Source organism: Chrysemys picta, chromosome 2 (assembly GCF_011386835.1).
Source record: "Chrysemys picta bellii isolate R12L10 chromosome 2, ASM1138683v2, whole genome shotgun sequence".
In the NCBI taxonomy this organism is placed as follows: domain Eukaryota; kingdom Metazoa; phylum Chordata; order Testudines; family Emydidae; genus Chrysemys; species Chrysemys picta.
In genome coordinates, this window is record NC_088792.1 from 105,372,086 (window position 1) to 105,385,111 (window position 13,026).

General features: G+C 40.2%; 1 protein-coding gene across 18 annotated transcripts in view; it reads right to left on the reverse strand.

Annotated features, from left to right (window-relative positions):
* TNS3 (tensin 3) overlaps positions 1 to 13,026 on the reverse strand; it is a 426,838-nt gene that overhangs the window by 316,972 nt on the left and 96,840 nt on the right. Inside the window, exon 1 of one of the 18 annotated variants that reach the window (XM_005300387.5) lies at positions 9,478 to 9,877. The exons of 12 other annotated variants lie outside the window; for them this stretch is intronic. The gene's annotated coding sequence lies outside the window, so the exon portion shown is untranslated. Of the gene's footprint in view, positions 1 to 9,477; positions 9,878 to 13,026 lie in introns of those variants that run through there. 5 more of the 18 variants (XM_065583901.1, XM_065583900.1, XM_065583905.1 and 2 more) reach the window with 5 other exon arrangements.

Consider the following 13,026-nt stretch of genomic DNA (forward strand, 5'->3'; position numbering starts at 1 on the left):
AATCAGGCCAGAAGTTACCTGAACTTTGGTTTCTCAAATCACATTAAAGTCACATGATCAGGAAAATGAAAACAATTCTAAAGGCACAGGATCTATGACAATTCACAGAATTACCAGGAGGAGATAACATGCACATAAGTGGCCCTAAAATACTATGAAATACTTACATTTAAAATAGTAGCTGCAGGTAGCTCATGTTAAAAGGAAGCATTTTGGGAGGTTTTTTCCAAGTATGATTTTAATCTTCAATCAATTAATCAACAAACATAACTGTGGATCTAGCCAGGTCACACTTCCTATCCATAGCATCTGGATTTGTGTTTACGTATTAAAATGAGATAACATCTCATTCTTCAAACCCAAAAGGAACAGTCTGTTACTGAAGTTTAGGAAGAAGCTGTTCTATAGTGGCCTTGTATGATGTGATAGTGTAGAGCAACATACTCACACCAGGCACAAAAAAAGCCAACAATTTGAAACAAATTATATTGGGATTGCAGAGGTCCTGGGGAGGTTGAGATGTATCAGTTAAGTTAAAAATAATTTGTGTGTGTGTGTAGGAGGGGGAATTGTGTTCCCAATGGTTGTGGGTGTTCAGTACCCACACTGTTTGAGATATGGTTTGGGCTCTCATTAGCTATTCAGCATCTTAACTACTAAGTAAATGTCCTGTAACAAACAGCTGCTCTCCCCTAATTGTTTATTTAAGGGTGTGAAACATACCAGTAACCTGTACACACACAGCTGATTAATGTAACCTTGTGTTGCCCTCAAACAGCCTCTGCTACCAGGGTGATATTCACATCCAGGTACAGGCATACGGCCATTGCCCCAGGCCTCTTAACTCACACTTATGATCTATTTTGAGAATTTAAATTGCTGCATAAGCCTGTGTTGTCCCTCTGTATCAGGGTGAATTTAACCATATGTTATTATGCACAGCTTTGCACTTTATAATCTAGTTTTTAAGATCTTGGGGCGGGGGGGAGAGAGAGACTGTTTCTTGCTTTGGGCTAGACTGTGGCTTTTAGGTTCAGCCTTGTATATGGACAGTGCAGAGCTACACAACCCTAAAAAAGGCAACTGAAGAGTTTGTGCCTCTAAGTAGGCACAATCCCTCTTGACACTCTGCTCCATCAATTGTACCACCACCTTCTACCCTCCTGCCCCCTTCCAGCCACGGAGTAGCAAAGCACAGCATCTGTTACTGCATATCACCCTTAGGCAAGCATGTATAGGAAGCTTCTCATCCAGTCCTCCATGGCCAAGCAAGGGCTGCAAACAGTCTAGCTCTTTATGTCTGTGCAGCACCCAGCACAGTGACAAATTATTCATTATTTTATTAGTATTATGGTAGCATCCTCCAGAGGCCTTAGCTAGATTGGGTCCCCATTATGCAGAGTATGTACAAACACACAGCAGGAGAGTCTCTCTTCCTGGAAGATCTTATGATCTAGTTTCAAACAAGACGCAACAAGTGGAAAATAAAAACAATGGAGGGAACAGGGGAGGGAAAAGGAGGATGGCAGTAACAGGGACATGTGTTCACAAAGACGAGCTGTGGCACAATTAGTAAATTTCCCGTTGATCTTTATATTATGTATAAATTGCAATATAAATAAATAGTAACATTAGTGTTTGTAATCCTTGTTGGCCACCTGCCTAGCCAGTGATTTTTTCCACCTGCTAAACATTATCGTTTCATATTATTAAAAATAATTCGAGTCAAAAACTAGCAATAAAGTCCTGTGCTCAAATAACAAATCTGAGCACCTTTAAGGGATCTGAAAATATTCAAGCAGTGGGCAGATAAGTGGAATGTTCACAATTTTCCACAACCAAGCGAGTTTGCTGTATATTTATAACATAACCCGCCCCCCCCCCCGCATTTTGTTTTTAAATATATTTCTAGAAATTACCCCTTTTCTGTAAATAAATATGGGCCCAATTCAGCATGATACTTAAGCACTTATGAAACTTGAAGCACGAATAGTTCCCACTTCAGCAGGATTACTTGCATGCTTAAAATTACATGCACGCTTAAGAGTGCCTTACTGGATTAGGTCGATAATTATTCTTTACATCAAGACGGGATATTTTTCTAGAAGATATGCTATAGAAGTTATGGGCTTAATACAGAAATTACTGGGTGATTTTCAATGGCCTATATCATGAAGGAGGTCAGAAGAGGTGATCATGATACTGCCTCCTAGCCCTAGAATTTATGACCGTACTGAATGTAGACCAACTTCTAAGTCTGGTGTCCATCTGAAGACAACAACATCAAATTGCTGTGATCTTTTAATGAGGTTTTGCAGCTGATGAATAAGAAGTCCCCTAAGATATGTAAACCTCACCTTTTTGGATCACAACAGGGAACAACTTGCAGCTGCAGAGTTTTACTGTTGTCGTAAGGAAGCCTTTCCATCTTTCAAAATAGCATTTCTATTTAAAATATTGCACTGTAATTAGTGTGGTATTTACTGAAATGACAATAATGATACTCAGTTCATTGAAACAGAGTTTTACCTACAGAGGTAATTTTCCTGCCCTATTTAAACAAAAATATTTTATCATGACGATAGTGTTGGAGATTGCAAACTTAACTGAATTTGAATGAGATGTTCCCTGGACTAATCACTAGAGCACATGGAGCCACAACTTCCAAGTTTTATGCCTGGATTTGATTGTAAGTGACCTGCTGTGTGATCTTTTACAAGGATCTGAATCGCTGGGTGCCCCCTCTGTAAAATGGAACACCAATACTTTATACCAAAATTATTTAATACCCCCAATTTAAAGGTTCTATAGATGTATTTATTATTATTATTGATGTTCCATCTGTCTAATACATTTCATCCAAAGTAATGACAAATTATATGTCAGACTACATTTTTACGGACTCACCCAGCAGCCCTTATTTAGGTAAAATTTCCAATTGACTCAACAGGCGTTGAATAAAGACTAAGTTTGGACCCAGCAGATCTTCAAAGTTGAGTTAAGGTGTTAGTTGCCTAAATACTTTTGAAGATCTTGGCCTTTGCCCACAGCTGAAATGGCAGCCACTTCTGGGGTGGAATTTGGCTGGGGTTTTTTTTGTTTTGTTTTGTTTTTTTAAACAGAATTGGACAGAGCAATACTGTGCAACAGTTTAGGACAGGAAGAGGATACCACCATATCCAACAGAAACTGCAGGGGGTGTCTTGGTGCAGAGAACATAATTACCCAAATTGGAATCTGTCCGGAACATTATTTTTTAATTTTTTAAGGTATTTTATTATATTTGGCTGGGATGGAGTAGGGTGAAAAGATGCAGGGGAGAGGAAAACAAAGCTATTTTATCTTCCCAAACAATGTATTTGCAAATACCGTTCTTTCACGAATCTGTGGGACTATCTTACGTGTACAGCCAACATAATTTTAGTGCACCAAACATACAGGCTTAAATATTCTGGGGGGCTGTCGGATGGAAATTTAACACACAGTTTAAGGCTTTTCATGTACAAGAGAAGAGTGGCAAGAGCTAAATGCTCCATTATATCAATGGTCCAACATGTGATTTACAGACTGAACTGTTTATCCAAATTGAAACCACACTCTCGAAACAAAAATCAAACCTTTAACATTAAAATAAATCCAAATGACCCTGCAGGCATGTTTTTATGAAAGTCCCACTCCCTCCATTTTCATTATGCAAGATCCATTCAACTGGCGTGGCAAAGAACGCATGCTCAGTCATACTCCTTCTTTTGGTTTCCTCTGCATGGGTTAGTGGGCACCACACCCATCTTTGTCTGCCAGTATCTCAATGCAACAATGATGGGTTAAACAGCAAGGCAGAGCCATGGAGTAAGTACACTGAATGTGATCCCACTGCAATGCTCTGCTCTCCAAACAATACTGGTTTCTCTCTCGCTCCCCCCCAAGACTGCAGAGAAATACATTCCTAAATGGATTAAACTTCCGCTTTCTGCTGCCCCCAAGCTAACAGAGTGTCCATGTAGCTTAAAGAACTAGAAAGACAAACACTCAACCTTAATAGCATCCTCCCTTCCTCTGTCTCTGATGCTACTTAATTCCTCAGATCTTTTCCAGTGGAGGTGGACTGGAAACAGGCTGCGTCAACACACCTGTCTATTAGATTATCACTGCAAATCAATCTGTCACCTCAAGCCTCAAGCTATTCATTACCTCAGTCCTGTTATCACATAGGTCTGTATCCTATGGATAATCAGATAGCAGCAGGGACAGAAAAGAATGGTGAAGACACGGTCCCTGTAAGGAAAGGCAATGCTAATTTCATATCAACAAGAGATCACTACAGTAGACCCTGCAGGCTATGAAAATTCTGTCTTACTATATGAAGGACAGAGAAGCAAGCCTCTACCACTAAACCCAGAGTCCTGAGTGTTCCAGCCCAGCTATGATCATATTTTTAAACTATGCACAAAATTAGCAACCTTGAGAGCATAATTACATTATGAAATATATAAACAAAGGAGATGGATTAGCAAGCAGGAAGAAAATGCACTTTAGACATATAAATCCATTATCGTGTCACTTATTATCATTTTGGACTCTCCTAATCTGCCATAAAGATAATCTGAGCATACTTAGCCTCCTTCAACAAGCATAACATATTGTGTTTATCCTGGAAGTCCACACGCTGGAGACACTAAAAGATTTTAAAGGCCAAAATGGATACAGGTAAAGTACATACCTGGTGTGTTCCTGTGGAATGGTAAAGGGAGCAGGGCATGAGGTTCTTCATCCCCAGCTGTGAACAATCATCCTCCAGGCTGCCTTTTTGCAACTCTTTTCACTCTTTTAGTAAAGTACAGGCCTCACTTAGGGAAGGCTGCTGGCCAAAGCTTTCTTTAACAGCCTTGACATGGCCAAGACACAGTGCTGGCTTTCTTCAATAAAACAGTTTACTGTTAAACACCTGCATTTACTTAAGAGCAAATCCTAATCCCTGGACAAAACAGGCTGTATGAAGGCAAGTTCTGAGGAAGATAAACTGACCCTCAATAGGCAACAGAATAGAGACTGTGGTCACCATGTGCCCTTCCCTCCACAGGGCCGTTGGGACAGTGGATACACATACTCCAGGGTGATATGAGCAGGGTGCAACTTCACTTGTATAGGTTTCTCTCTTCTTGCCCTTCCTCCTCAGCTGCCAAGCAGGCCTTATTCATTCATTCATTTAGGCCAATTGGCCCCAGTGCCATTTAGGCCTGATGTTCCCAAAGTGAAAGGGCTGGGATCACAGTGCCATCCAAGGATCTTAGAGCACTTCATAAATGTTAATTAATTCTCCCAGCAGCCCTGTGAGGTAGGTATTATCATACTCACTTAACAGGTGAGTTTACAGTTACACAGAAAGGGTAAGAGTGCCCTGCCCCAGGTTACCCAGTGAGTCAGTGTGAGAATTAGGGACAGAAATTAGTGACTCAGAATTCCAGTCAACTGCTATAACAATTTAGGTATACTTTCTCTTTTGGGGGGGGGGGGGGAAATGTACCAAAGCTACATCTATGTAAAACTTGTCCATGGCGTACATCACACTCTTTACATCATCAGAACAGGGCAAGTTGGTATTCTCCAAAATAGCAATACTGAAGCTGTGTCAGTCCTGATTCCAAATAACAATACCAAATGTTCTGTAGGATTTGCAAAGCTGAGGTGTCAATTACTTCATTTTCTCACCTGCAATCACCTTTAAGACAGGATCTACTCCAAGAATCGCCAGTACAGATGGAGCAATCAATAAAATCAAGATCTGTCTCCATCTGTCCACCTAACATCATAGTGCATGGACCAAATGTTTTGGTTTAGGCCCATCCCTCTTTTCAAGGCTGTAAATGGGGATGAAGGGATTCTTCAAGCCCACAGTTGATTGACATCTTGATTCTGCAATTGTTGCTCGGGCAAAACTCCCACTGAAGTCAAAAGCAGTTTTGACTGAGTAAGAAATAGAGTACTGAGCCCTGAAAACAAGCACCAGATCTATCTGTGTAAAAGTCTTTAAAAAAAACATATAATTTTGTCCTTTAACTTTTAATACATTTTTTGAGACTTTTAAAAATAATTGTAGGATTGCTCATTAATTTGGTTATTGTCACTGTTTTTGTTTTTAAAAGAGCATGTATGCATTTATGATTCAAAAACCACAAAGAAATACATTGGCAAATTCAATGATCTCAGAAGAATTCTATAATAATGACTATCTCACAACAACCTTGTGAGGTGGCTATTATTAGCCCCATTTTACAGATGAGGAAACTCAAACACAAAGAGATGAAGGGACTTCCGTAGATTTTTAAAACCAGGAGAGATCATTATGATTCTCTAGTCTTAACTCCTGCATAATACAGAATCTCAAAGTGATATCTGCATAGCCCAACAGCTGGTGGTTGAACGAGCGCAGATCTTTCAGAGAGGCATTCAATTATTATATAAAGCACAAGGGTTGAAGAACTGCCCCAAATCACCCAGCAAGCATGTAAAACAGCATCAGAAAGAGAACCCAGAACTTTGAGTTTCATACATGTCCTAACAATACACCTCACCAAAATGACCAAAAAAATAGGTCAGTTATAAGTACCCACTTTCTGAGTAAAAAAAAAAATCCCTAACATTTAGTTGTGAAAGATAACAGGAAATGTATGAACTGCATGTAGGTAGTTCAGATTAACTTGGACACTGTAATGGCTGAATTTTTGAGGCCACTATATGTTTAAATAATTGTTCTTTGTGGCATATGCATGTGTATTAGGAAACTTGAATGTGCTAGAATTTGACCTGTGGGAAATCCTTGGAAATGAGATGTTGATTCTTGAGCACTTGTACCTAAGCAATCAAGGAGTTAATAAGCATTCCACTAAGCATTAGCTATTAAATTTAATTAATTTCTGTTTGAAACAAACAACCCCTTTCTAGCTGTGTAATATTAAGAAACACAATTACCAATATTCCTGTATTCTATGGCTCCACATTCTGGGACTATTACTGCTCCAGTTGAAATCAATGGCAAAAATCTCGCTGGTTTCAATGGAAACAGGATGGCCCTCTGTTAGATTGATGTATACAATAACTATGATTAATTTCCTGCAACAGCTTTTTTTATATATAACAAACATAGACAACTGAGTATTTAGCAATATGCAGAAGTGGCCTACCAAATTTCAAATAAATACGTAAAGTATGCTTCCTTATATACAGTTCTTTTACCTCTTATTGTTGCAAAATTCATACCACATAAAATCTAAACACAGCTTTTACAATGTAATGACCACTTCCAGGCACTGCTCAAAGTAGAAAAATCACAAACTGCTCAACATACAAACAGTATTCAAAAAACAAAGCAGTATTTTGAATGGTACAAAACGCTGTAATTATCACCTGATCCTAGGTTTTGAAATAAAATATTTGAGTTGAGTCATGATTTCTCACAGCTCAGAACAAACTCCAGTTAACTAGAGAACCTTCCTCTAGAGCCAAGGTTGTCTAAGGTACATTCTTGCTTAACATATATTTTGAAAGCTGTCTGTCATTTTAGATAGTTTTCAAGAGGCAGAAAAGAGATTCTGGGCCTGATCCTGTAGTCCTCATGGGCAAAGACTCCCAGTGACTTCTCTAAAGCACTGGACAACTGATAAGTTACAGTTGTGTCCACACCGAACATTAGCTTAGTACAGTGCATAAAGTATCACATAACTGTTTAACATATTGCAGACTCAGTTTTGCTTTTAAAATGTTCAAACTGTAAATGAAAGTTTCGTCACAATTTATGAAGTCTGGGAATGAATTGTTTGAAAGCTGATTTTTCTCCTTAACCAACATACATATTGAAATTAACGAAACTGGGGAACAAAAATCATATTTCCCTCCATTGATACGTTGCTGTCCCCTGGAGAATACATTCTTATCCAAAATGCATAAGTTCGTCATGTTAGAAGCCTGAATATGGACTGGGTCAAATCTCATTTGCCTAACCCAGCAACATTGATAACAATGTATATTTAAAATATACCATGGACCAAAGTCTGTCCTTTATTACACCTGTACAATTCCATTGACTTCACTCGGGTTGCATTCACATATAGAAACCACTGAATATTTTCCATTATGTTAAAGGAAATTCCCTCCTCCTCTCACCCTCCCACAAAACAGAACAAAACCAAACCACAAACCGTGGACTTTCACATAAAACAGCAGCAACCAGCAGGTTTATTTCTCACACTTATTTTTTCCCCATTGCAGTGAAAACACTATAACAAAATCTCATCAGTAGGTGCTTCATTAAATAAAGGGGAACCTTATGCCATACACCATAACCCCGTGGCTCCTAACTTTATTGAAATCCATTGTGTACTCCCCTTTCCCAGGGATCTACAAGTGCAGGAAAGGGTAAAGCCTTGGCTCATAAGAAACACTTTAACGTGGTGGCTCTCAACCTTTCCAGACTACCGTACCCCTTTCAGGAGTCTGATTTGTCTCGCGTACCCCCAGATTTCACCTCTCTAGAAAATGTCTTGCTTACAAAATCAGACATAAAATACAAAAAAGTGTCACAGCACACTGTTACTGAACAATTGCTTACTTTCTTATTTTTACCATATAATTATAAAATAAATCAACTGGAATACAAATATTGTATTTACATTTCAGTGTATAGTATATAGAGCAGTATAAACAAGTCATTGTATGAAATGTGAGTTTGTACTGACTTTGCTGGTGCTTTTTATTTAGCCTGTTGTAAAACTAGGCAAATATCTAGATGAGCTGATGTATTCCCTGGAAGACCTCTGCATACCCCCAGGGATACACGTACCCCTGGTTGAGAACCACTGCTTTAAAGAGTGAGAGAGCACTATCAGTCCTGATTACAATTAAATCCTTCTGGACTATGCATTTTTTTTATTTCCTTTCACTTTCTGAGGGTAGATTTACTGTGATTTAAGTTGACTCAAACATATAAAAACAGATGAAATGCCAGAAAAAAAAAAGATTTAACCCTGACTTAACCTTTGGTATTTAGAATATAAAACCCACACATACACAAACACACTCCATGCTTATGTCAATGTATTAATGACTACACTGGGAAGGGGGAGTTGAAAGGCAGGAGAGGTGGGGGGTGGACTATCTTAATCCTCTAGAAAAGGGACTGACCCTCTTACTGCACATGTGAAAGCTGAATCCCATGACCACAAAAGATTTCCCTTCTTAAAAACATTGTTCAACTGCATGAATAAATCAGCCGAATATCTTGAATTGACAGAGAAGGCATGAAAACTATTAGATTTCACAGTACATTGTTCTACAGGTCATTCTCAAAAGACTGAGATCACAACTTTACCTATAACAAGCCCAGCCATTAGTAAAGCCTTGTGCAATATCCACCTAGAATGCTATCACATTAAACAGGAGTAATGTTTTCAAATTAGTAGTAGACGCTTTGCTGAACTTTACCTTTCTGCACAGCTCCCAAATATGCACGCTGCTTCCTCATCCACCAAGCACAACAGCTACAGGAAAGCAACTCGGCAAAAGAAAGAAGAAATCCAGCAGAAATAAACCCACTAACTTAAAAAAAAATCTCCTACAGGCTCTCTGTGGGGAAAGAATCTCCAGATTTTCCAAAGCAAAGTTGAGAGGGAACAGGGGTTGGGGCAGAGTTCCAATAACTTTCCAATCGTCTTTAGGAAAAGTCTGATTCTGAAAGCAGCAACGGCACAATCAGACAACCCCTCTGGCTTTGCTCTGATCGCATGGCACTTCTATCCAGCAGCTGCAGCCCCCTCTAGGAAGCTGTTACAATCTCTGGTCTCACCACCCCACCCCTAGGCCTCTCTGATTGCTTTCCCAGTACAGGGGCCACTCCAGATAACACAGGCAAACAAGCATGTCATAAATCAGAAGAACTCAGCAAAGTGTCGTTGTTAGTTCTTTAAGTTATTACCTGAATCTTTCCTTGACGGCTCCTGATAAACTCTCTCCTTAACATTGTATTATCTTCCATTATGCACTTGGTTAGAGGACACCACACGTTAGTAAGCGCAAATTCTATATATCCAAGGAAACCTGTGGAATGTATTTTAATATTCCCTAGAAGAGGAAAGGATTAGAGGCACTGTAGTTGTTCCCTGGTTTCTTGTTGTATTAGTTCTTGTTGCATTCATTAACTACTACTACTGTTATACAGAATGGGTAATATTTTCAAAAGTGCAAATGTGCCATTTTCAAAAGCACCTGAGTCATTTAGCATCCTCAGTCCCAAAGGCTTTCAGTGGAACTTAGGCTTCTAATTTGCTCAAGTGCTTTTGAAATTTTACCCATAATATATATGAATTATGCACTCAGATATGTGGAAATGGGTGCTATGATGAGTGAATGGAAAACCCCGAGACATGTCAGTGTGCTTAGTACTGGACCAACAAGGAGGGAGATAGAGTCCCAAGAACATTGTAGTCTCATTTACATAGGAACATAAAACTGGACATAAACATAAAACATAAAAGCCTCCTGGGTCATTGAGTCTGCTGCTGTAACATCCTACAATCATGTTCATAAATTTATTAAGCTCCACCTTAAAACTAGTTAGATTGTTTGTCCCCACTGCTCCTGTTCGGAGGCTGTTCCAGAACTTCACTCCTCTGATGGTTAGAAACTTTCTTCTAACTTCCAGCCTAAATTTATTCATGGCAAGTTTAAGAACATAAGAACGGCCATACTGGGTCAGACCAAAGGTCCATCTAGCCCAGTAGCCTGTCTTCCAACAGGGCCAATGCCAGGTGCCCCAGAGGGAATGAACAGAAAGTGTGACAGACGCAGACCAGTGGGATACAGGAGTCTGGTAGAAGGCAAATATACTGGTCACTGGATGAGTAGTTTTCTGTTCCCTGAGCGACCAGAGCAGGGGCTGCACTAGATTAATCAGGAACCTGCTAGAACCAGTTAAGGCAGGCTAATTAGGACACCTGGAGTCAATTAAGAAGAAGCTGCTAGAATCAATTAAGGCAGGCTAATCAGGGCACCTGGGTTTTAAAAGGAGCTCACTTCAGTTTGTGGTGTGAGTGTGAGGAGCTGGGAGTAAGAGGTGTAAGGAGTTGAATGAGAGGGTATGCTGCTGGAGGACCGAGGAGCACAAGCGTTATCAGACACCAGGAGGAAGGTCCTGTGGTGAGAATAAGGAAGGTGTTTGGAGGAGCCCATGGGGAAGTAGCCCAGGGAGTTGTAGCTGTCATGCAGCTGTTACAGGAGGCACTATAGACCGCTGCAGTCCACAGGGCCCTGGACTGGAACCTGGAGTAGAGGCTGGGCCTGGGCTCCCCCCAAACCTCCCAATTGACCTGGACTGTGGGTTCTTCCAGAGGGGAAAGTCTCTGGGCTGTTCCCCAACCCACATGGTGAATCTCTAAGGCAAGAAAATCTGCCAATAAGTGCAGGACCCACCAAGATAGAGGAGGAACTTTGTCACAAAAGGTAATCATCAAGTGATCCCTCCCCTGTCACCCATTCCCAGCTTCTGGCAAACGGCAGCTGGGGACACCATCCCTGCCCATCCTGGCCTATACTGGTTTGCTCTTGTGCCAACACTGTCCTCTAGGTTAGATAACTCTTAGCCCTTGCTAGTGTTTACCCCTCTTAAGTATTTAGAGAGCAATTATATCCCCTCTCTCCTAAAATAGGGCCTCACATTCCCCTGGTCATCCCAGTAACCCTTCTCTGCACCTGTTCCAGTTTGAATTAATCTTTCTTGAACATGGATGACCAGAACTGTAGTCAATATTCCAGATGTGGTCTTATTGGTGTCTTGTATGATGGCATTAATATATCTTTATCTCTACTAGAAATACCTCACCTGATACACCATAGGACTGTATTTTACAAGGGCAAGACAGCAGCTGGCCTTTGTGTTGGTGAGCTGGAAGGACAGGCACAATGAGCCCCATGATGTGTAGACTCTAGACACAATCACAATTGCAGTGTTCATCCTGCTCTATCCCTTCTCTCCCCCCTTGCCAAGAGAGGGAAACGAACATATTACAAACCGCTGGAGTGATGTAGTAGCATATATACTCCCCTGTGCACCTCAGAGCTCTAGGAGATTGTGTGCACAGTTTCTCTTACAGCTCCTTCTGGAATGGTGCAGTTCTGTCAGACCTCACAACATGGACTAGGCCTAAGTAACACAAAGTAGCCTCAAATCAGCCAAGACACTCTGGGAACGGGATCAGTCTTTTGATCAGCAATGCACAGGTACATTCAGCCACTTCAGGATGGTGCTGAGTCTAACACAGTCCTGGAAGCATATGATTTTGAGAGAATTTTGGTTTTCATTAAAAAAAAAACCCCAAAATGTTAGTTTCTAGACCTCCTGGTTGCAAAGAAAAGCTGGAAAACATGAACTCTAAGGACTCAAACAGAAGGCAAATAAAGCAACACAAAATCTATTGTTCTTAAAAATTTCATGATTTTAAATCAATCTCATGATTTGTAAGGGCTTGACTCGTGACTTTTGAATGTTTGTGGTTGGCAGTACTACGTATATGCAAATATCACCACCAAAATACATGTTTTTATACAGAAAATGCAAAAAAAACTAGTGTTCATTTCTGCATAACTCTTCAAACAAGCAAATATCAGGAAATTGAAAACTAGACTTCTGTCTTAAAAGTAATTTTTTTTAACTCCCCCCTCCCCCGCACACACACACACACACACACACACACACCCTCATTGACTAGATTTCAACTTGGTGGTGTCCCTTTTACAAGGAAAGCCAGAAAAGAAATTAAGTAACATTTGAGTATTTCAGTTGTTATCTTTAATTATCTGGGTTTTAAAAAAAAGAGAAGGTGTGGGAAGGGGTAGGAGGGAAAAGGATGGAAAAAAGGTGCATCTATTGGGTTTGGAAAACTTGGAGAGAAAGGGGAGAGCCCATTCGTGAGCATGGACTTATCAGCCAGAACCAGGAAAGCTTGAGAGGTGGCCTGTAAGAGAACAGGCTGAATCTGG